The sequence below is a fragment of the Mixophyes fleayi genome, chromosome 2 (genome assembly GCF_038048845.1).
Source record: "Mixophyes fleayi isolate aMixFle1 chromosome 2, aMixFle1.hap1, whole genome shotgun sequence".
Classification (NCBI taxonomy): Eukaryota; Metazoa; Chordata; class Amphibia; order Anura; family Limnodynastidae; genus Mixophyes; species Mixophyes fleayi.
Genome location: NC_134403.1, coordinates 195,837,328 through 195,858,686, shown reverse-complemented (window position 1 = coordinate 195,858,686; position 21,359 = coordinate 195,837,328). Strand labels below are relative to the sequence as shown.

The 21,359-nt window shown below is 41.1% G+C and overlaps 1 protein-coding gene across 2 annotated transcripts in view; it reads left to right on the top strand.

The window, feature by feature from the left end:
* The first annotated feature begins 20,126 nt into the window (after positions 1-20,126).
* The window catches only part of LOC142138533 (CYFIP-related Rac1 interactor A-like), a 36,698-nt gene continuing 35,465 nt past the window's right edge, over positions 20,127-21,359 (top strand). The window contains exon 1 of one of the 2 annotated variants that reach the window (XM_075195275.1): positions 20,127-20,163. The gene's annotated coding sequence lies outside the window, so the exon portion shown is untranslated. The remainder of the gene's footprint in view (positions 20,164-21,359) is intronic. The other variant, XM_075195280.1, reaches the window with a different exon arrangement.

Below are 21,359 nucleotides of genomic sequence, written 5' to 3'. Positions count from 1 at the left end.
AGAAGGTATAGCCTACAAGACCTATCGAGTCTTGACTCAGGTGGGGCTTTTCGTCGGCTATAGCACTGCTATTGCCGGCAGTGACCCTTTGATGTGTAGGAAAAAGCCATATCATCATTGAAAACATCAGCATTTTTTACAGCTTTTTTCCACTAAGAGTCCCTTTAAAATTGACTTACATCATTTCTGATCTCAAGTGGTGTCTGTGGGCTAGTATAGGTCCTTCAGAGGTGATCTTCACTTTACTGTGATGGTGATTTATAGCACAGGCAGAGGCAGTCAAAGATGGCCTCTGCATGCCAGTCTCCTATATGCTCTCATCCTCAATCACGTGAGGCTGAGCACCCTAGGTCAGAGGAGCATGTGTTGAGCTCCTTCAATCAGGGTTCAGCATCCACTCCTATGACTCCTGGTGCTCAACCTTATGCGACTGAGGCTAAGTCACTAGATTGGCAGAGTAGCAGGAAGGACAGCCCCTGCTGTTCTGTCAGTATAGCCGCCAGATTTACACAGCCACAAGTGGGTGGCAAACAGACTCCCTAGGACCCAATAGGCACTAGGCAGCTGCCCGCATAGTCTAATATTAATAATAATAATAGTAATAATCGAGACTTGGTTGCTATGGTAGTCTATGACACAGTGTAGAATTATAAATTATTAATAGCAGCCTGACAAAACAAAGTACAAATGGTAAATACCAACATTATTCTTATAGTGACTTATAAATCATTCTTCACAACGATTTATGTTACCAAAAATAACACACCTCATTTTTTCATGGGATTGCTGCTTTAATATAATATAAGATCTGAAATAAATATGAAGTTCTTAGCGCACATTTGCATCAAATTGTGAATGCATATCTAACGTGTCAAGGTGACCTCATTCAGATGGGTACCTACATTAACAAGTCACTTCTACAATAAGTTACATGCTTCTGAGAGTACAAGTTTTAGATGATGCTGGTAGAACCTAGCTGTAAGCTATCCTTATTAAAAACACCACTGGATAAATGGGTGGGGTATTGAGACAATGTGGAGGTACTCACAGCCTTCAAAGTGCTAAACTGAAAAAATAAAGGGAATTTAGTATAATATATGAAAATGTACATCACCGATGTGACTGGCTTTACTTAAAACAGAACAAGAACGCAGGAGAGTTTAGACACTAAAGATATGTGTGAGGGTGCCCCTGGTGGCATAAGCTGCAGTCCTAGTTGTCCTAGATAGCTGGTGGGTATGAGCAAGCAATACCAGAGGACCCCTCCCCCTCTCCCATATATGGGTGTTTAACACATCCAACATGTGGCATGTGGGCAGACTCTAGTGCATAATAATGCAGTGGTGTGCAGTGTGAATTGGGGTTGGGCGCCAGACCATCTCATAGCAAAACACAGTTTTTATTTTCCAACGCCTTTGCCTCCTGCACATATCATAATGGTTGCAATGAACATGAATTCAATTGCCAAACTGCTCCAGCACAGATCATAGCGGTTATAAGCACAACTTCTTTATAAAAAAAACGACTCCAGTATGTAAACTTCAGCAGATGTTAGTGTGGTGGTTGAGTACTGATGGGAAATCCTTCCCTTACCTTGTCCTCTAGACACGAGTCAGGTTCTTTTCTGTTCGGATATCCGGTGGTCAGGAGATAAATACTTTAATGAAAGGGACAAGAATTGGTCAAACAACTTGGGTTTATTGAGAATGCGGTAAGGATAGTTTTGGTAAGACACCGCGCCACTGACGCCTTCAGCTCAATAGTAATGACAAAAAAAATCGTTTGATCAGCATAGAACACAATAGCATTTAACATATAACATACACCTGGTGAGTATAAGGCATAATAGCGATAACATCTTCAATGCACATTGTCTAATAAGGCACACTGGTAATCACAGTTACTACTTTCAAGTTAATAATATCTGACTGGTGATGATGCAAGAACCATCAATAATAACTCATCAAGACTCTTACGGTCACTACCGCACCCACTAGAGGGCTCCTTCTTATTCAGGTGTTTGGGGTACCGTGCTATTCCCTCTGGGTTAACTTGAATCACAGCGGTACCGCTAACGCTGAATGTCACACCTTCAATATCAATAAATAAACTCTTAGGTAAATCACATAACATTAACATCATCTAAAACATTTGGTGCACCAATATTATCCCTGGTAACGTTACCATATTTTCCACTCAGTCCTGGGCTGACCTGTGCACAGGAATTTTGTAGTGTTCAAATGTCCTGTAGAGGTTTCCAGAAGGGTTAACAATCCCAATTAAGTCACTATACTTTCTCTCAAAAGGGTAGATGTTAAACTGTAGGCTGGGTTAAAGATTATAGCAAAACACAGGACTGTTGCTCAATTCAGTCATAAGATGGCGCTGTTCTCTTATAAATCAATGCGTTTCTAATAGCACATGTACTCTGCACGGGGGATAGAGTTCAGATATCAGCCCACACGGGATTTAGCTGAAACGACAGTCTTAATGGTTCCCTGCAGCCTGTGTGAAGGTATGATCTGAGGGAAAAGCTCCCAAGGAGGGCACAATATTCTTCCTTGTACAGGAATGCAATGTCAGTTTGGACAGATTCTCTCATCACTCTTCCCTCTGACGCTGGGGTGTGTGCAGTACACTGCAGGCTAGGATTTTACCTTGAGAAGGTTCTGCAGTTCGTGGTGACTGTCTTGGAACGTCCCACTGTGTGTCCCCAGCCGTTCTCCAGCCGTGTGTGCTGGCAATGTCACCAGTTCCAGCAGCAGATCAGTCTCTCTGCTCAGCTGCATGTCAGCTTCCCCTTTCTTCTACCATGCCACACACTCCTCCTCCTGCACATCCTCTTCCTGTTACTCCCCCAGCCAATCAGGGCCTTCATCCTCCTCCTGTCAATCACTCCTGGTCACAAGTTTCCAGGAGCAAAATTAACCTCTTGTAGCCCTGCATTTTAACAGCGCTTATGCACTCCTCTTTGCTGTTCAACTGGGCTTTGGGGCACCACATTAGGCTTTCTAATACTCCTTCACTTCACCCGCACTTTTCTTACTTAAGTCCATTTAATATAATTACGCATTTGTATACCTGGTATTGCTGGGTGCAGTAGTTTCACACTTTCTAATAATCCTGGGCTCCCTGTCACAGGTGTCAGCACACAATGGGCATACTTCGGAGGTTCATACTCACGCTCCAACAAGAATTGATTAGCATCCCACTATCCAAGGATTTTTCTTTGCCACGGTGCACTCCATCCCTCACAGGGACTTTCTTACTCCAGCCCCACTGCTGCTTCTCACATAGCAACTTTCATGTCATCCCAATATCCAGGCACCCTTAAAAGTTTGAGAACATTGCTACAGTACTGTGCAATTCAGGGACATTAAATATTCAGGAAGATCTCTTAAACACCCCAATAGCCAGGGAATCTGCCTCACTTGAAGTAACAGTATCAAACCACATGACTACATCACTACTTCTCACTGTGGGGACTCCTTTCCTTCAGAGTATCCAACTGCCTAATTGCAGTGACCCCTCTCACGTTATAGGGTCCTTATCATAGGGGCTTACCAGGAGGAACCTCCTCCCCTAATTCAACTACTGCTAGCAGGCTGCTTCTGCAGCATCCCCTCATCACAGTATGGGAGACTTTACAAGTGGGCTCTACATAGGGTCCTCACAGTAAAGGTGGCTTCAACTAATTTCACTAACCCCTTCCCAGGATTTCGCTCTCCATACATCACTCACTTCCAGGCACTGTCATCCAACCGTTCTGAGATCTTTGCTGCTGGGCACTCTCACCCTCTTGTCCAAGTGCAGCTGTCATGCAACCACACTCATTATCTGGTGCCTCTTCTGTTGCCTCTTCCCCATGAAGCTATTATTAACGTAGAGCTTTTTACTCCCTCCGCCTCCACCTCTCCATATCTACCCCTTTCATGTGGCTGTTATTCAATTGAGGCTATTTATTTTTCCTGAAGGAATCATAAAATTGTGCCTTAAGGCCTCTGCCGCATATTCTCCCTCACCAGCTCACTAAGATGCTGCCAATACTCTAGGTAAGGAGCTTGAGTCTTTATAGACTCTTGCTCCCACCAGGGGCAAACGCAGGATATGTAGAGGGGGGTTTCCACACCATGCCGCCAGTGGGCGTGATCAGCATGCACGGGGGCGTAGTTATAATATTTGACAGTGCTTGGCTGCTCTCCAACTCTTCCTATCCCTATAATATACATGGGCAATGCTGCGGGCACTACTGTTAGGTGCACGCAGCTCTCCCTTTTCAAAGCAGAGCTGTGTGAAGCGGGAGCACGGTCCAGCCACCTCAATTATACAGTGTCCCAGGCTTGGGGGGTTTCCAGGCACTAGGAAACCCCCCCCCCCCTCGGTTTGCCTATGCCCACCTGACACTCCTATACCTGGCACTGGATCTTTTCTGCTGCTGGCCACGCCCCCACCAATCAAGTGGCCACCCATGTCATTGCATGGGGTTGCCTACCTGGTAACTGCCTGTGCCACAGTATGAGGCACTCACATCTCTTATTAGTCACCAGCCGTGATCTTACATGACATCATCGGCGGGCTGGGCCACACAATGTAACACTGCAAACATTACAGCTACACTTATCTCAATAACAAACATTTGTGCATTTGACTCTGTAATATCAATATTTACAATTTCACAGAATATAATATCTGAAATAAACTTGGGGTTCTTAGTGCCCTTTTTGATCAAATTGTGAATGCCCATCTATCGCAACTAGAGATGAGCGCACTCGGATTTCTGAAATCCGAGCCCACCCGAACGTTGCGGATCCGAGTCGGATCCGAGACAGATCCGGGTATTCCCGCCAATTGCAAAACTGAAAGCGAGGCTCTGAGTCATAATCCCGCTGTCGGATCTCGCGATACTCGGATCCTATAAATTCCCCGCTAGTCGCCGCCATCTTCACTCGGGCATTGATCAGGATAGAGGGAGGGTGTGTTAGGTGGTCCTCTGTCCTGCTATATCTCGTGCTGTTCAGTTCTGTTCTGTGCTGTGCTCTGTGTCCTGTTCAGTCCAGTTGTGCTGTGTCCTGTGCTCTGTCCTTCTGAGTTCAGTGGTGCTGCTGGGTCCTGTGCTGTGTCCTGTTCAGTCCAGTGGTGCTGTGTCCTGTGCTCTGTCCTTCTGAGTTCAGTGGTGCTGCTGGGTCCTGTGCTGTGTCCTGTTCAGTCCAGTGGTGCTGTGTCCTGTGCTCTGTCCTTCTAAGGGCATTATTATTTCCCCATTATTCCCAAATTATAAAAAATTTAAAAAATAGTTATAAAAAAAAAAAAAATATCCCAAAACAATCCTGCAGTATAAGTCCATTGGTACTGCTATATTACAAAGTTCACTGATTCAGCAGTATAAGTCCAGTGGTACTGCAATATTAAAAGTTCACACATTCTGCAGTATAAGTCCATTGTTACTGCCATATTACAAATTTCACTGATTCTGCAGTATAAGTCCAGTGGTACTGCAATATTACAAAGTTCACTGAGTCAGCAGTATAAGTCCATTGTTGTTACTGCCATATTACAAATTTCACTCATTCTGCAGTATAAGTCCAGTGGTACTGCTGTATAACTCCAGTCCAGTGGTACTCTCCTGTGCCGCATATCATTTTTAAAGGCTTTGCCGAGTGTGTTTGGCTTAGGGGTACACTCTCTTGTGCTACATATAATGCAGAACAAAAATTTGGAGGATAAAGTAGGGAAAGATCAAGACCTAATGCTGAAGCTGCTGCCACTAGTCATGACATAGACGATGAAATGCCATCAACGTCGTCTGGCAAGCCCGATGCCCAATCTCCTAGTACAGGGCATGTAAAATCCAAAAAGCCCAAGTTCAGTAAAAGTAGCAAAAAGAGAAACTTAAAATCATCTGAGGAGAAACGTAAAGTTGCCAATATGCCATTTACGACACGGAGTGGCAAGGAACGGCTTAGGCCCTGGCCCGTATTCATGACTAGTGGTTCAGCTTCACCCAAGGATCTTAGCCCTCCTCCTCCTCCCCCCCCTACAAAAAATTGAAGAGAGTTATGCTGTCAGCAACAAAACAGCAAACAACTCTGCCTTCTAAAGAGAAATTATCAGAAATCCCCAAGGCGAGTCCAAGGGTGTTGGTCGGTGTCAAGCCTGACCTTCCCATCACTGTACGGGAAGAGGTGGCTCGGGAGGAGGCTATTGATGTAGCTGGCGATGTGGAGGAACTTGATGATGAGGATGCTGATGTGGTTATTGTAAATGAGCACCAGGGGGGAAACAGCTGATGTCCATGGGATTAAAAAGCCCATTGTCATACCTGGTCAGAAGACCAAAAAATGCACCTCTTCGGTCTGGAGTTATTTTTATCCAAATCCGGCCAACCAATGTATGGCCATATGTAGCTTATGTAAAGCTTAAATAAGCAGGGGTAAGGATCTTGCCCACCTAGGGACATCCTCCCTTATACGTCACCTGAATAACCTTCATAGTTCAGTGGTTAGTTCAGGAACTGGGGCTAGGACCGTCATCAGTACAGGGACACCTAAATCCCTTGGTCCTGTTGGATACACACCAGCAACACCCTCCTCGTCAACTTCCTCCACGATCTCCATCAGATTCAGTCCTGCAGCCAAAGTCACCAGCCAGACTGAGTCCTCTTCAATAAGGGATTCATCCGAGGAATCCTGCAGCGGTACGCCTACTACTGCCACTGCTGCTGTTGCTGCTGTTAGTCGGTCATCTTCCAAGAGGGGAAGTCGTAAGACCGCTACGTCTTTCACAAAACAATTGACCGTCCAACAGTCGTTTGCCATAAACACAAAGTAAAACAAAATTAAAACCAATTAAACAAATTAAACCAAAAGTTAAATGCCCAGTCATAATAAAAAATAAGAGGTATTGACGTCCTCGAACTACTGTACTGTTTATAACTTAGAAACACTTCACTGGAAAGCTTGAGCCTTTAAATGAAAAAGTCACTCTTCATTGCACGAATATTTGCAACAGGGACAGTTTTTTGTTTAACAAAGTCAACAAATAACACTTCAACCCTGTATGTCTTTCACATACTTGATGGGATCTCAATGATGAATGCTCAGTACCATGGTCATCTAAAACAAGAGGTATTGACGTGCTCGAACTACTGTAGTGATTATAACTTAGAAACACTACACTTGAAAGCTTGAGCCTTTAAATGAAAAAGTCACTCTTCATTGCACGAATATTTGCAACAGGGACAGTTTTTTGGTTAATAAAGTCAACAAATAACACTTCGACCCTGTCTGTCTTTAACATACTTGATGGGATCTCAATGATGAATGCTCAGTACCATGGTCGTCTAAAACAAGAGGTATTGACGTGCTCGAACTACTGTAGGGTTTATAACTTAGAAACACTACACTTGAAAGTCGGAGGAGGTATTGTGGCCCCGGTACCAAATTAGGTACCGGGACCACTCCACTATGCAGTCCAGAAAGCTACCTCGGTGAAACGTTTTGGACTAAAAACAATATTGTGGGGTGTTCAGAATAGACTGAAAATTAGTGGAAATGATTGTTATTGAATGTTATTGAGGTTAATAATAGCGTAGGAGTGAAAATAAACCAAAAAAAATTGATTTTAACACTTTTTATGTTTTTTTCAAAATAAATCCGAATCCAAAACCTTAAATCCGAACCAAAACCTTTCGTCAGGTGTTTTGTGAAACAAATCTGAACCCAAAACCTCAAGCAAATCCGAACCCAAAACACAAGACACCAAAAGTGGCCGGTGCACATCCCTAATCGCAACGAGGTTACCTTGTATATAGCTGTGATTTGGCTCATTGGAGGCATACTGGTAGGTTAATTGGCTGCTAACAAATTGACCCTAGTGTGTGTGTGTGTGTGTGTGTGTTAGGGAATTTAGACTGTAAGCTTCAATGGGGCAGGGACTGATGTGAGTGAGTTCTCTGTACAGCGCTGCGGAATCAGTGGCGCTATATAAATAAATGGTGATGATGATAGCCTATTATGTTCCAATTTTCTAGTCCAAAATGTTGGAATGTCTGTTAATTCAGACTGAAAAACAACTTTCAAGTGCCTAATCTTTAAAATCTGTTACTAGAAATGAAAGATAGTTTCCAAATATGGGGGCGGCTTCCTACATTTTGTAATTCAACGTACTTATCATTTTCTGCATAGAAACAATAATACAAACCACCAGCAGATGGAGCATTAGTATCAGTAAAGCTGCACAAAGATATTCTTTTTTGATCACAAAAATCGTGTTATTTACTTTCAGTAATAATTTACCCTATAGTGAATCGAGCCATCAATAATGCCATTTACGTTAAAATATTAGACAGAGATGGTGTATGTGCATAGTAGCATACATAAGCAAACCACATTGGCAGACATGCATAGGCAAATGACAAAAGATGAAGGTACCCATTATATTGTTAAAATATTGTGAAAGGGAGTTCTAAAATATTTGCACAAAATTTTGAGAATGAAAACTCTGGAAGTCTCAGGAAGGTTGGGTTATTCTCCTCACATTACAAGCTGCTATGTAATAGAAGTGCAGAATTTCCAAATTATTGCACTGTCGACTGTGGTTCAATTAACCTTTAAAAAGGAACCTAAGATGAATGTTTTTTGAACAGCAGAGTTATTAAACGTCTCTTCTGGTTCTTGGGGCTTATAAAATACAAGCAGGGTCACCCGGCGTTGCATGCAGGGCCGTAACTAGGGCTGTGCGACAGGGGCGACCGCCCAGGGTGCAACGCTGAACGGGGGCGCAATTTAGAAATATTTTAGGTACATTTGGTTAAAATTGAGGGCTAGGGGGGCGGCATTTGTCTTTCTCGCCCCAGGTGCTAGAATTCTAAGTTACGGCTCTGGTTGCATGGGTCTGATTTGTAATGTTTAGCAGTGTTTATATATTAACAAATTATTTGGTAATTAGACCAAAATGCTATTTGGAAGATACACAAAAGCTCTGATTAGAGAAATAAAATAAAATAATTTTAACTTAACAAAATTTTATTTCAGTAAATTAAATAAATTTTATTGCGACTATGATTTATCTTATTTTAAAGTTAGACTTTCACTTGAAAAATGCAGTTGTCTTGAGATTTGTTGCTTTGTCACAATGTCATTATGTTGTGTTGTCTCAACCAAAAAATGATGTTTTCAATATTTGTTGCCCTGTCACTTTGTTGCGTTGTTGCTCTGTGGTCTAATAGATTACTTTTTCGATACTAAATAACTATGTAAGATTTGGCCGCTTTACCTTTAAAGCTGTTGAAGATATTCGCAAAGAAACAAACAAAGAAACAAACAAATTTCTTTATATATATATATATATATATATATATATATATATATAGATGTGTTTATTGTGTTTCCACTCTATATATCTCTGCAGAATATCTTAGAACTTTATCATTTATAGGACATATATACCTCTAGCAGAGCTTTTAATCAGTAAATATGCTTGTAACCTACTTCATACTTGCTTACTCTCCCGGAATGTCCAGGAGACTCTTAAATTCAGGGTTTGTCTCCCGGAGCTCCAGGAGAGCAGGCAAGTCTCCTGCATCCTGCCCCCAACAGGCCTCAATGAGGCAAATCATGGCGCTTTTGGCATGTGGCGGGGCCAAAATGACACAATTCGACATGCCCCCGCCCTTCTTCCATCTCACCACACCCCTTTTCCTTCAGGGATCTCCCAAATCCCTCAAAGTAAGCAAGTATGATGACCTACCTTATACCGAGTGCCAGGGAAAGCAAACAAATAGCTCTTTAATAGAGCTCTATGAAATGCTTCTGTAGAGCTCTGATGTAGAGCTGTGGACAGACTGACTCTGGTTGTCAGTTTCTGATAATAGGGGTGGACTCCCCTATTTGCAATACATGGGAGGCATATTTAACTAACAAAAGCTCCAGTAAAGGTGGAGTTGTCCTTTAAGGATAACAATTGTAAAAGTGAAGTCACTGTTGCTTTAAACAGGCTTAGTGATCTCAGACACGTACAACTCTGCAACTACAGCTTGTGAATGGAAATTTTGCATTAGGTGATAGGAAAACAAGCACACTGACACATTATGCTAATCACATAGTCTTTTTCTTATTAAAAATGGGATAACTGCTCTTTTGCTCTTTATGTGAGCCTTTGTACGTTCTCTTTCAGTGATAGTTGCAGGGTTAACAACCTAGTCTACCAAAATGGTTTATTACATTACTTATCGAGCACCTAGAAATGCGCTTTTATGTCAAAGTGCAACATAAAAGTGCAAACTAGGTCCTATTGTTCAGCTGCCCCGGTGATACTGGCCATGAGTGGTAAGCCAGGCCAGTATCCGTGGTTGTTCACATGCCTGAGCCAGCCATCCGCGTGTGCAGTGGAACTGAAAGCCCAGATTTGGACTTTCAATTCCACTTAGTAGAAAATGAAAAAAAAAAAAAAGATCAAATTAAATTAAAATAATAAATAAATTATTTTAAAACATGTATGCATTAAAAATGTTTATTCCAAGAATAACGGTTTTATTAAATATATTACTTCTGTTATCCCTAAACTGAGATATAGCGCCATATTGTGATAACATTACAATCAATAGAACTGAATATATGTTATTTGTACAGCGTAAATAACAGTCGGTATATTGAGTCATACCACTCATTCCTCTGAAACATTGATGACCAGCTCGGACTTAAGTGTGTGTATATATATATATATATATATATATATATATGCGCAACACGGTTGCTTAGTGGTTAGCACTTCTGCCTCACAGCGCTGGGGTCATGAGTTCAATTCCCGACCATGGCCTTATCTGTGTGGAGTTTGTATGTGCTCCCTGTGTTTGCGTGGGTTTCCTCCCACACTCAAAAAACATACTAGTAGGTTAATAGGCTGCTATTAAAATTGACCCTAGTCTCTCTCTCTCTCTCTCTCTCTCTTTCTGTCTGTGTGTATGTTAGGGAATGCAGACTGTAAGCTCCAATGGGGCAGGGACTGATGTGAATGAGTACAGCGCTGCGGAATCAGTGGCGCTACATAAATAAATGGTGATGATGATATATATATATATACACATATGTATATTTATAGAATGTTTCAGTTTCTTTGAAAAGTATCCATTTGCGCCATATCAACCAAAATGTGTCACCTGTGTCTACCCACAAGGGGTAATTTTCTTCCAGTCTTCTAGGTTGGTCTATACAGAGAAACCACTTTATCATTGTAAAAGCCTTTTGGTTATGCCGTTTGAGAAAGTTTATAGCAAAGCAGAGATTTAATGAGTTTCTTAAATAGTGAGCAGAGACTAGCATTTTACTTTTAGTTAAATAGGTAGTGTGTCCTTTATTTTCGAAAACCCTGTTAGCTTATTTATTGCAATCTGTGTACCTCAGACTAAACCGCCATTGGTGAAATAAGCAGCATAATAAAACTTCTCATCTCAACACTGGCAACACTCTGGGCCTGATTCATCTTCAGATGTAAGCTGTGTTATGTGCCATATCTTGAGTGAACGAAATTGCATGCAATTTATATCCACATGTAAAGGAAACTTCCCACGGCCCTTGTAGGGCAGAACGGTGCATAGTAAAGACACATGCAAGATAAAGGGTACTTAATGCTTATGGTCAGTCGACTCCATCTCAAAATGCGTTCAGCAAAAACACCATAGCATTTGCACATTGGGGAAATCAGGCATATAAGTGACAGACTGGGTCTAAAAATATTGGTTGCCAGGAGACAAAGGGGCCCCATCCACAACTATAAGGCTATCATTTAATTTTTATAATAAATAAAAAATAATAATAATACATAATTGGAAAAAATGTACAATTACATTTTTTGCAAAATAAATGTGCATTTTTTTTTGTAATTACAGTGTACATATACTGTACATATTACTGGCAGTATACAGTAGATACTAAATGTATATACAGATTGTTATAATTGATTTTTTTTAAAACTGTTTTCATTTTAAAAAAATGGTGGATATTTTTAAATAGTTTTCTTGTACTGAACATTTTATACATTAACAGGTAGTTCAAAAGCATATTTCATGCAATCCACTAAATTAAGAGCAATCATTTGAATTCACTAGATGATTGTGCGAATCTGTCAATAATTGTTTCTGCATCCAATTCATCTAACAATTCCTTTTGAATGGATAGCAACATGTATGATTCTAAGTTTTCCTCAGAATGTGAATTTCTTAGTCTTGTCTTTATGATCTTTAGCTTTGAAAGTGCCCTCTCACATTTAACTTGAGTAACTGATAGTGTGCAGAAAACTTTATAAAGTGTATACAGGTTATCATATATCTGGTTATAAAGTCTGTTGGATGCCATAATTTTAGTACACACGATGGACAAGTGCTACAAATTTTACACTTGTTGCAACTGGAATCTATATTCTCACCATCATTAAGCAATAGTTTTAATACAGTAAAGTTTAAAGCAAAAGAAAACCATGCCAATATTACTAGGGATGAGCGGGCTCGGATATCTGAAATCCGAGCCCACCCGAACCTTGCCGATCCGAGCCGGATCCGAGACAGATCCGGGAATTCCCGCCAATTTCAAAACTGAAAGCGAGGCTCTGAGTCATAATCCCGTTGTCGGATCTCGCGATACTTGGATTCTATAAATTCCCCGCTGGCCGCCGCCATCTTCACTCAGGCATTGATCAGGGTAGAGGGAGGTTGTGTTAGGTGGTCCTCTGCCCTGCTATATCCTGTGCTGTGCTGTGCTGTGCTCAGTCCAGTGGTGCTGTGTCCTGTGCTCTGTCCTTCTAAGTTCAGTGGTGCTGCTGGGTTCTGTGCTGTGTCCTGTTCAGTCCAGTGGTGCTGTGTCCTGTGCTCTGTCCTTTTGAGTTCAGTGGTGCTGCTGGGTCCTGTGCTGTGTCCTGTTCAGTCCAGAGGTGCTGTGTCCTGTGCTCTGTCCTTCTAAGGGCATTGTTATTTCCCCATTATTCCCAAGTTATAAAAAATTTAAAAAAAAGAAATTAAAAAAAAATATCTAAAAACAATCCTGCAGTATAAGTCCATTGGTACTGCAATATTACAAAGTTCACTGATTCTGCAGTAAAAGTCCACCAGTGGTACTGCAATATTACAAAGTTCACTGATTCTGCAGTATAAGTCCAGTGGTACTCTTCTGTGCCGCATATAATTTTTAAAGGCTTTGCCGAGTGTGTGTGGCTTAGGGGTACGCTCTCTTGTGCTACATATAATGGAAAACAAAAATTTGGAGGATAAAGCTGCGAGGAAAAAGCTCAGTTTTCCTAAAAGACCCGCTGGCGGGGATGCTGATAACATCTGGTCCGGACTGAAGGACCTGCCAATCATTGCAGATATGTCTACTGTTGCTGCATTGGATGCTGTCATAATAGAAAAAATGGTGGAGGATTATTTTGCTGACACCATCCAAATAGACATGTCAGACAGTCCATATTGTTACTGGCAGGAAAAAAAAGGCAGTTTGGAAGCCCCTGTACAAACTGGCTCTATTTTACCTGAGTTGTCCCCCCTCCAGTGTGTACTCGGAAAGAGTTTTTAGTGCAGCAGGGAACCTGGTCAGTGAGCGGCGAAGGAGGTTGCTTCCTCACAACGTTGAAAAAATTATGTTTATAAAAATGAATAATCAATTCCTCAATGAAGTACAGCACTGCCCTCCAGATAGTACAGAGGGACCTGTGGTTGTGGAGTCCAGCGGGGACGAATTGATAATGTGTGAGGAGGAGGAAGTACACACTGTACGGGGAGAGGAATCAGAGGTTGAGGATGAGGACGACAGCTTTCCTCAGTAGAGCCTGTTTAGTTTGTACAGGGAGAGATGAATTGTTTTTTTGGTGTGGGGGCCCAAACAAACCAATCATTTCAGCCACAGTTGTTTGGTAGGCCCTGTCGCTGAAATGATTGGTTTGTTAAAGTGTGCATGTCCTATTTCAACAACATAAGGGTGGGTGGGAGGGCCCAAGGACAAAACATCTTGCAACTCCTTTTTTGGCATTATGTGACAGTCGTTTGCCATGTTCAAAAAGTAAAACAAAATGTCAACAAATTCAAAAAATTAAACCAAAAGTAAAATGCCCTGTCATAATTTAAAACAAGAGGTATTGACGTGCTAGAACTACTGTAGTGTTTATATGTTATAAACACTACACTTGGAAGTTGGAGGAGGTATTGTGGCCCCGGTACCAAATTTAGTACCGGGGCCACTCCACTATGCAGTCCAGATAGAGGTGTATCAGATATTAAACAACGTTGACTGTTGCTGCAAAATTTTTAAATAATATTGCGGGGAACACTACACTATGCAGTCCATAAAATTTTTTGGTAGAATTCAGACCCGTGGAGGGTTTTTTAATTATATTGTGGCCCCCGGTAAAAATTTGTGTACCAGGGCCACCCCACTACGCAGTCAAGAAACTTTTTTTTTTGGAATTCAGACCCGTGGAGGGTTTTTTAATTATATTGTAGGGACCACTCCTCTACGCAGTCCAGGTACAATTTTTGGTGGGATTCAGACCATTTGAGGGTTTTTAAATTATATTGTGGTGACCACTCCTCTACGCAGTCCAGGTACAATTTTTGGTGTAATTAAGACCAGTTGATGGTTTTCTTATTATATTGTGGGGACCACTCCTCTACGCAGTCCAGGTACAATTTTTGGTGGGATTCAGACCATTTGAGGGTTTTTAAATTATATTGTGGTGACCACTCCTCTACGCAGTCCAGGTACAATTTTTGGTGGGATTCAGACCATTTGAGGGTTTTTAAATTATATTGTGGTGACCCCTCCTCTACGCAGTCCAGGTACAATTTTTTGGGGTAATAAAGACCGGTTGATGGTTTTCTTATTATATTGTGGTGACCACTCCTCTACGCAGTCCAGGTACAATTTTTGGTGTAATTAAGACCAGTTGATGGCGGTTTTCTTATTATATTGTGGGGACCACTCCTCTACGCAGTCCAGATACAATTTTTGGTGTAATTAAGACCAGTTGATGCCGGTTTTCTTATTATATTGTGGGGACCACTTCTCTGCGCAGTCCAGGTACAATTTTTGGTGTAAATAAGACCAGTTGATGGTTTTCTTATTATATTGTGGGGACCACTCCTCAATGTTTGATTCTCATCCATATTCAACTGTGAAATTATTTACAAATTCCAATGCCCTGCTGTGAATATTATCAAATGTTCTTGTCTGTTCTTCCTTTTGTATGATGTTTTCACAAAACTTGTTAAATTCTGGAGCAACTTGTAAAAAAGAAACTGCAGACATACAATGTTTTGTTGATTCAGTTATAACCAAATTCAAGACATGGACATAGCACCATATATGATCATGCTGATCAGCCACATCGGTAATTTTAACTATTATACTGGCCATGGTAGCTCACAGTATATTAAAAATATTAATTAAATACATAACTTTTATAAAACACAGCAAGCATGAGGTGAACAGCTGATGAAGCACACTCAAACTGAGGCCAACTCAATGAAAAATATTTGCTGTCTTTGCAATAGCTCAATACAAAATTGACTCCGGCTGCACATCATGATCCCAGGCTGGGATTCCCAGCTAAGCTTTCGCAATAGTAAAGTCCTGACCCTATATAATGTATGTGTGGGCCTCACATAACCCGAATCAGAATTATTTTTCAGAGACAAGTGATTTATTATATTTTTACATATAAAGTATATTTTAAAAATTATTTTATTAAAATAGTAATACAACATAAATTTTTGTCGCATACAGTAATAATATTGGAACTTCTATTATATTTCAAGCTACTAAAAGATCATTAACATTTTTAACATATTGTCTAATGTTTAAGGGGGCCCACTTCATCATGGGCCCGTTTGCCAACGGGCAAGCTGACACCCTGGCCGGTCTGCCACTGTGTGTACTTATTTCCCATGATAGCACTGAGAGAGTGTAGAGATGTGGCTTGACAGTGTTAGTATTTAATGCTAAAATCACATTACTCTAAATATACATAATATAATAATATAATGAAATGTCATATACACAGGAGAGAATAGTGTCAGGATTATTAATAAATGCAAAAGTCACATTTTCAATATACAATGTAATTAAATAAAAATACAAATTAAATACAAACATGTTATTTTAAAATGGATTACAACATCAAATGGGAATTTTTTTCCTTGCAGTAGTCCAAATGAAATTGTCAGGTAATACAAATAAATGTTCATAAAACATACCTAAAAGGAGTATCTAGAAATGCTTCTACATCTAATTGTGTCCCATTTACATGAACTCACCCATACTGTTCTCAGCCATTGGTTTGACTTTAAAACAAAAAGATTGCACACAGGTAGCTCGCTGGGAACTAATAACAAGTATACTAAAAATAAGCAGCCTAAGATCTAAAGGTAGTCCATACCTTAGCAATGCAAATAACAAAAAATCCAGTAAGTAATTAATGAAATGTAACAATACTACAGATCTACCTAGTATGAGACCATCCGACATTCAATAATCCCACTAGTGTCAGGTTGGCCCACATCGGTAAAGAGTAGCCATCACAGCTTGGAGAGTGACACAAGCACCCATCATTGGGAACAACTCCGGATGTCAACAGACCTTTCTGGAATAGGTACTGTACACCAAATGGGCCAAATAATCAAAGTCTAAGATTGTGTGGGCTACAAGAAAAAGAAAAAGTCTAATATGCAATTTTGTAAGGTTTACTATTAAGAAAAAAAATAAATAAAGTTTGACGTTTTCTTCTTGATGTTTGACACTGTGCCCTCCATGCTGCTTTTTCTCTCATTCACCTGTCTCACACTGCGCCGTTCATGTTGCTTTGACTCCCCTTCATATGTTCCCTCTGTTTCAAATTGCATCCTTCATGCTGCTTTTGCTCCCCTTCACCTGTCTCCTGTTTCACACTGCACCCTATATACTGCTTTTGCTCCCCCTGACCTCTCTCCCGTTTCACACTGTGCCTTCCATGCTGCTTTTGCTCCCCTTCACCTGTTTCCCCTGTTTCAAACTGTGCCCTCCATGCTTTTGCTCCCCTTCATGTTTCCTCTGTTTCACATTGCAGCCTTCATGCTGCTTTTGCTCTACTTAACCTGTCTCTTCTGTTTCACACTTTGCCCTACATACTACTTTTGCTCCCCTTCACCTGTATCCCGTTTCACACTGTTCCCTTAATGCTGCTTTTTCTCTTATTCACCTGACTTCCATTTCCCACTGTGCCCTCCATGCTGCGTTTGCTTCGCTTCATCTGTCTCCTCTGTTTCACACTGTTCCCTTCATGCTGCTTTTTCTCTCATTCACCTGTCTCCTGTTTCCCACTGCACCCTATATGCTGCTTTTGCTCCCCTTCATCTGTGTCCCCTATTTCACATTGCGCCCTCCATACTGCTTTTTCTCCCCTTCACCTGTCCCCTTCACCTGTCTCCCCTGTTTCACACTGCGCCCTCCATGCTGCTTTTGCTCCCCTTCATCTATCTCCTCTGTTTCCAGACTGTGCTCTCCATTATGTTTTTTCTCGCGTTCACTTATCTTTCTATTGCCTTTTTTCTTGTTTTCGTTTCTTTTCTTCTGTTTTCTTCTCCTTTTCTCATGGCTCCTCTTTGTGCGCTCCTCATTGCAAATATCGGGCGTGATGACGTCAAGCCCAACATTCAGTGTGAAGGGAGGAGACGAGGAGGGCGCCAGACTCCGCAGCGTCAGATAAGTATTTTTATTTATTTTTTAAAAAAAAATATGGGCCCTGGTGGGGCCGCAGATATATGCGTTTGGCCTGCATGCGGCCTGTGGCCCACGAGTTTGACACGTCTGTACTAAAGTATGTATAGATCCCCATCTATGCACTAGGATGCATAGGAGGTATCACTATCTGGAAGATATCTGTTGTTACTTGAGGAAATCAGTGTAGGTTTAAGCATGCAATGTTATTGTAGGGTTATCCATGACACATCAGAGAAAATTTGTGCTTTCATCTGAAATGAATGCACTCTGGAGATCATATCTCTTGGTCTGTCATTTGCTGACCATATGCTCACAGGCTGAGAGCTCTGTGCAGGGCCATCTTAACAACATTATGGGCCCCTGGGCAAAGCAGTGCACCGTGGCCCCTATATATAGATATAGATATAGATATATAGATGTATACAGATACAGATATAGATATAGATATATAGAGATAGAGATAGAGATAGATAGATGTACTTGCTCAGTGACCCATGAAGGGTTTTTTTGCAGGTTTTTTTCTTTTGCAGGATTATTTATTCTCATTAAGAGCCGTGCCTATGGGGCCCCCTTGCCCTTGGGGCCCCCGGGCAGCTGCCCATCGTGCCCAATGGAAAAGATGGCCCTGGCTCTGTGCACTCTGTCTAATAACATGGCTTGTGGGCATCATACAGTATCCTGTAATAGGGAGACAACTAATCATGGCACCGATATCTACCACTTTAGTTAGTCCTGTAGCTATGCATGTTGGGCCACAGAAGAGTGGAGTGGCTTTGTGTCACTTATTTGAGAGGTCTTAAACTGTTCTATTCAGTGCTGTTACAGACTGAGATCTGGGTAGCCATATTCGGAAAAGTTTGTTTTTGTGTTTTAACCCTTTTTGGCTTCCCTAGCATGCCTTGTCTTTAACCATGGGAGCTATTGCTGTGCACGGTTTGTTGCTAAAACTGCAGGCTGTAGCAAAGCTTAGGAAAGTGATGAACAACAGTAAAGGAACCTCCAGATGAGACGGTAAAACCACTGGAAACAGTGATGACGGAGTGGCAGGGGTACTATTGATTGATATTTTGTGTACATGGATTCCCTTCTCTCCGTATTAGTACTGCACTTATAACCCTATACTCTATACCTATTCCATTATCTTAACATATTAGCGTTATAAGCTACTGTATACATTATTAGTACTTACTACTTTACAAAAGTGCAATGCTTTTAATTGTGCATAAATGCACCTGTTGGTGGGCCTCAATCATATGAAGGTTTACACCACATTAGGGTTTTGGTGCTGTGCCCACAAAAAATCAATTTGCATCTAATTTTGTAGGACTGCGGATGCCTCCTCCAAAAGATGATTCAAAATTTGACATCCATGCAGGTGTTGCATAAGCAACACATTTGCCCAGAAAGAGGCACAAATACTGTTGGAACTGATGAAAGTATGTTTTGTACTTTCAGAAATAATAATAATTATTTATATAGCGCCTTCCTCCTAACAGGACTAACAGCATTTTACATTGTTGCAGAGAGTGAGGCAGCCATCTTGGAGCACTCAGATGCTATTCTGTGAAATCATTCACATTACACCCTGCCCCATTGGAGCTTACTAAATTTTCTACCGCACACACTAGGGTCCATTGTTGTCAGAAGCTAATTAACTTACCAGATAAGGGCCATGGTTAGAATTAAACCCATGACCTCAAAGCTGTGAGACAGCAATGCTAACCACAGTGCCACTCCTTATTGGCCAGCCACATATTATACTAGGTATGTGGAAATCTAATTGGCTGCCTATTTCTGTCTCCATAGTAACCTCTTTTAGTACAGAGGAGAGCTCATCTTTATCCGTTGCAGCCATTTATTTCAGTGAATCCCCTTCCTGTATACTTAATACAGGCCATTGGGCTCTTCATTCATAATTCAAATTGTGAATGAACTCTGGGAGTGTGAAACCCTTATCGATGTTAATTTGGGTGTAACATTTAGAATCTTGAATTGCGTCTTATAGCAAGTGACCTAGCATTTGACCCTTTTTTGCGCCACTACAGTGACAGACACAAAGCTGCCCAGGTAACATTGAGGGACACGAGTCCAATTGCTATCTGGCATTAGCGATGAACAGCATGCAGGTTTTTAGCTTACAGTAGTAGTCAAGATAGAGTGGGTTAACGGTGTGCTGTATCAAACTAGGAAAAAGGTTCAGAGCATTGATGCATGGGGGTATTCTGCAACATCTCAGCATACAGGCAGTTAATCTGCCCATGCAGACGTCACAGTTGGTCTGGGGGAGGGTGTCTGCTTTTGTGATGTATTTTGCACAGTTAGCAGCTGCAGGACTCTTGGTACAGAGACATACACACACACACACACACACAGCTACACTGTGCTGCTGACTCTCCTATCCTCACACGCTCCTGCAGCCGGCTGTGTGGTGAGTGCTGTGTGTGAGTGTGTGGGGGAGAAGGGGACACTGGCCATATCTCTCTATGTGTGTGTGTGTGTGTGTGTGTGTGTATATATATATATATATATATAGATAGATAGATAGATAGATATAGATATTTATATATAGATATATGACCATATATGTATGAAATAGGTTTAACAATTTGTATGAAAATTTACATGTGCAAATGATTTGGGGTTTCCATAGTACTGAAGATGTGAAATATAAAGATATAGTGGGACTGCAGCACAGGTGTACACACTGCATGATTTACCCACTATAACATGTTGTATATACCACATAGGAATATTGTTATAATGCATCTGATTAGGTATCTGATTCAAATGTATGTGTATATAAAATTAATATATTTGCATTTCTGTACAATGGGGGAGTATCCAGGACTGTCTCTGTATTATGAAATGTGTGTATATAACATAGTGTGATATCATGTCCAGTATAAGGTGGTTATACCAAGGTGCAAGGTATATTTGTATATATAAATGATTGTCTGTACTTTCGGGGTGCATGTATTGTCTTGCAAAATGTCTATACTGCAAGGTGTAGAATACATAGTGAATATGAATGCGGTAGCTCGATATTTGTTTGTGAAGCACCATGTTTAGGTATTACATGGGAACCGAGTCTAGTGCCTGCTGAGTTCTCTCCATCTTTAACCATCACTCTCTCTTGCTTTCCATCTCTGCTTCCTCTCCCTTTTCCCTCCATTTTTCTCTCCTTCACTTCTATTGCCGCACTGTGCCTCTCTCCCCCTCCTTACAGTCTTCGCTCCCCCTAGTGATGCTGGATAATGGATTTGCACTGTGTTAAGCACAGCTGATTCAGAGGGAGAGGCAGTAGAGAGAGAAGGTTGGGAGCTGTCTGCGGCTCAGTGCAGTGGTACAGGGCATTCACAAAGTGGAGTGACCCTCTAATGGTCTGCAAAAGAAGTTTAAGCATGAACAGCTAGCACATTATCTGATGCTGGAGCAATAGAACAAAGCAAATGAAGAACAATTTATATGAGTATTGCTTCGAGGAAGTTAAAATAAACTACTATCATACAAATAACTTAGTTTTAAATATATGTTATCTTTCCAGTGTATATATAATAGCAGATCTATCAGAAAATCTTGTCCCTTTTTTGTTCCTTTTTTTTTCTGGGGTGGGGTTAAATCTTG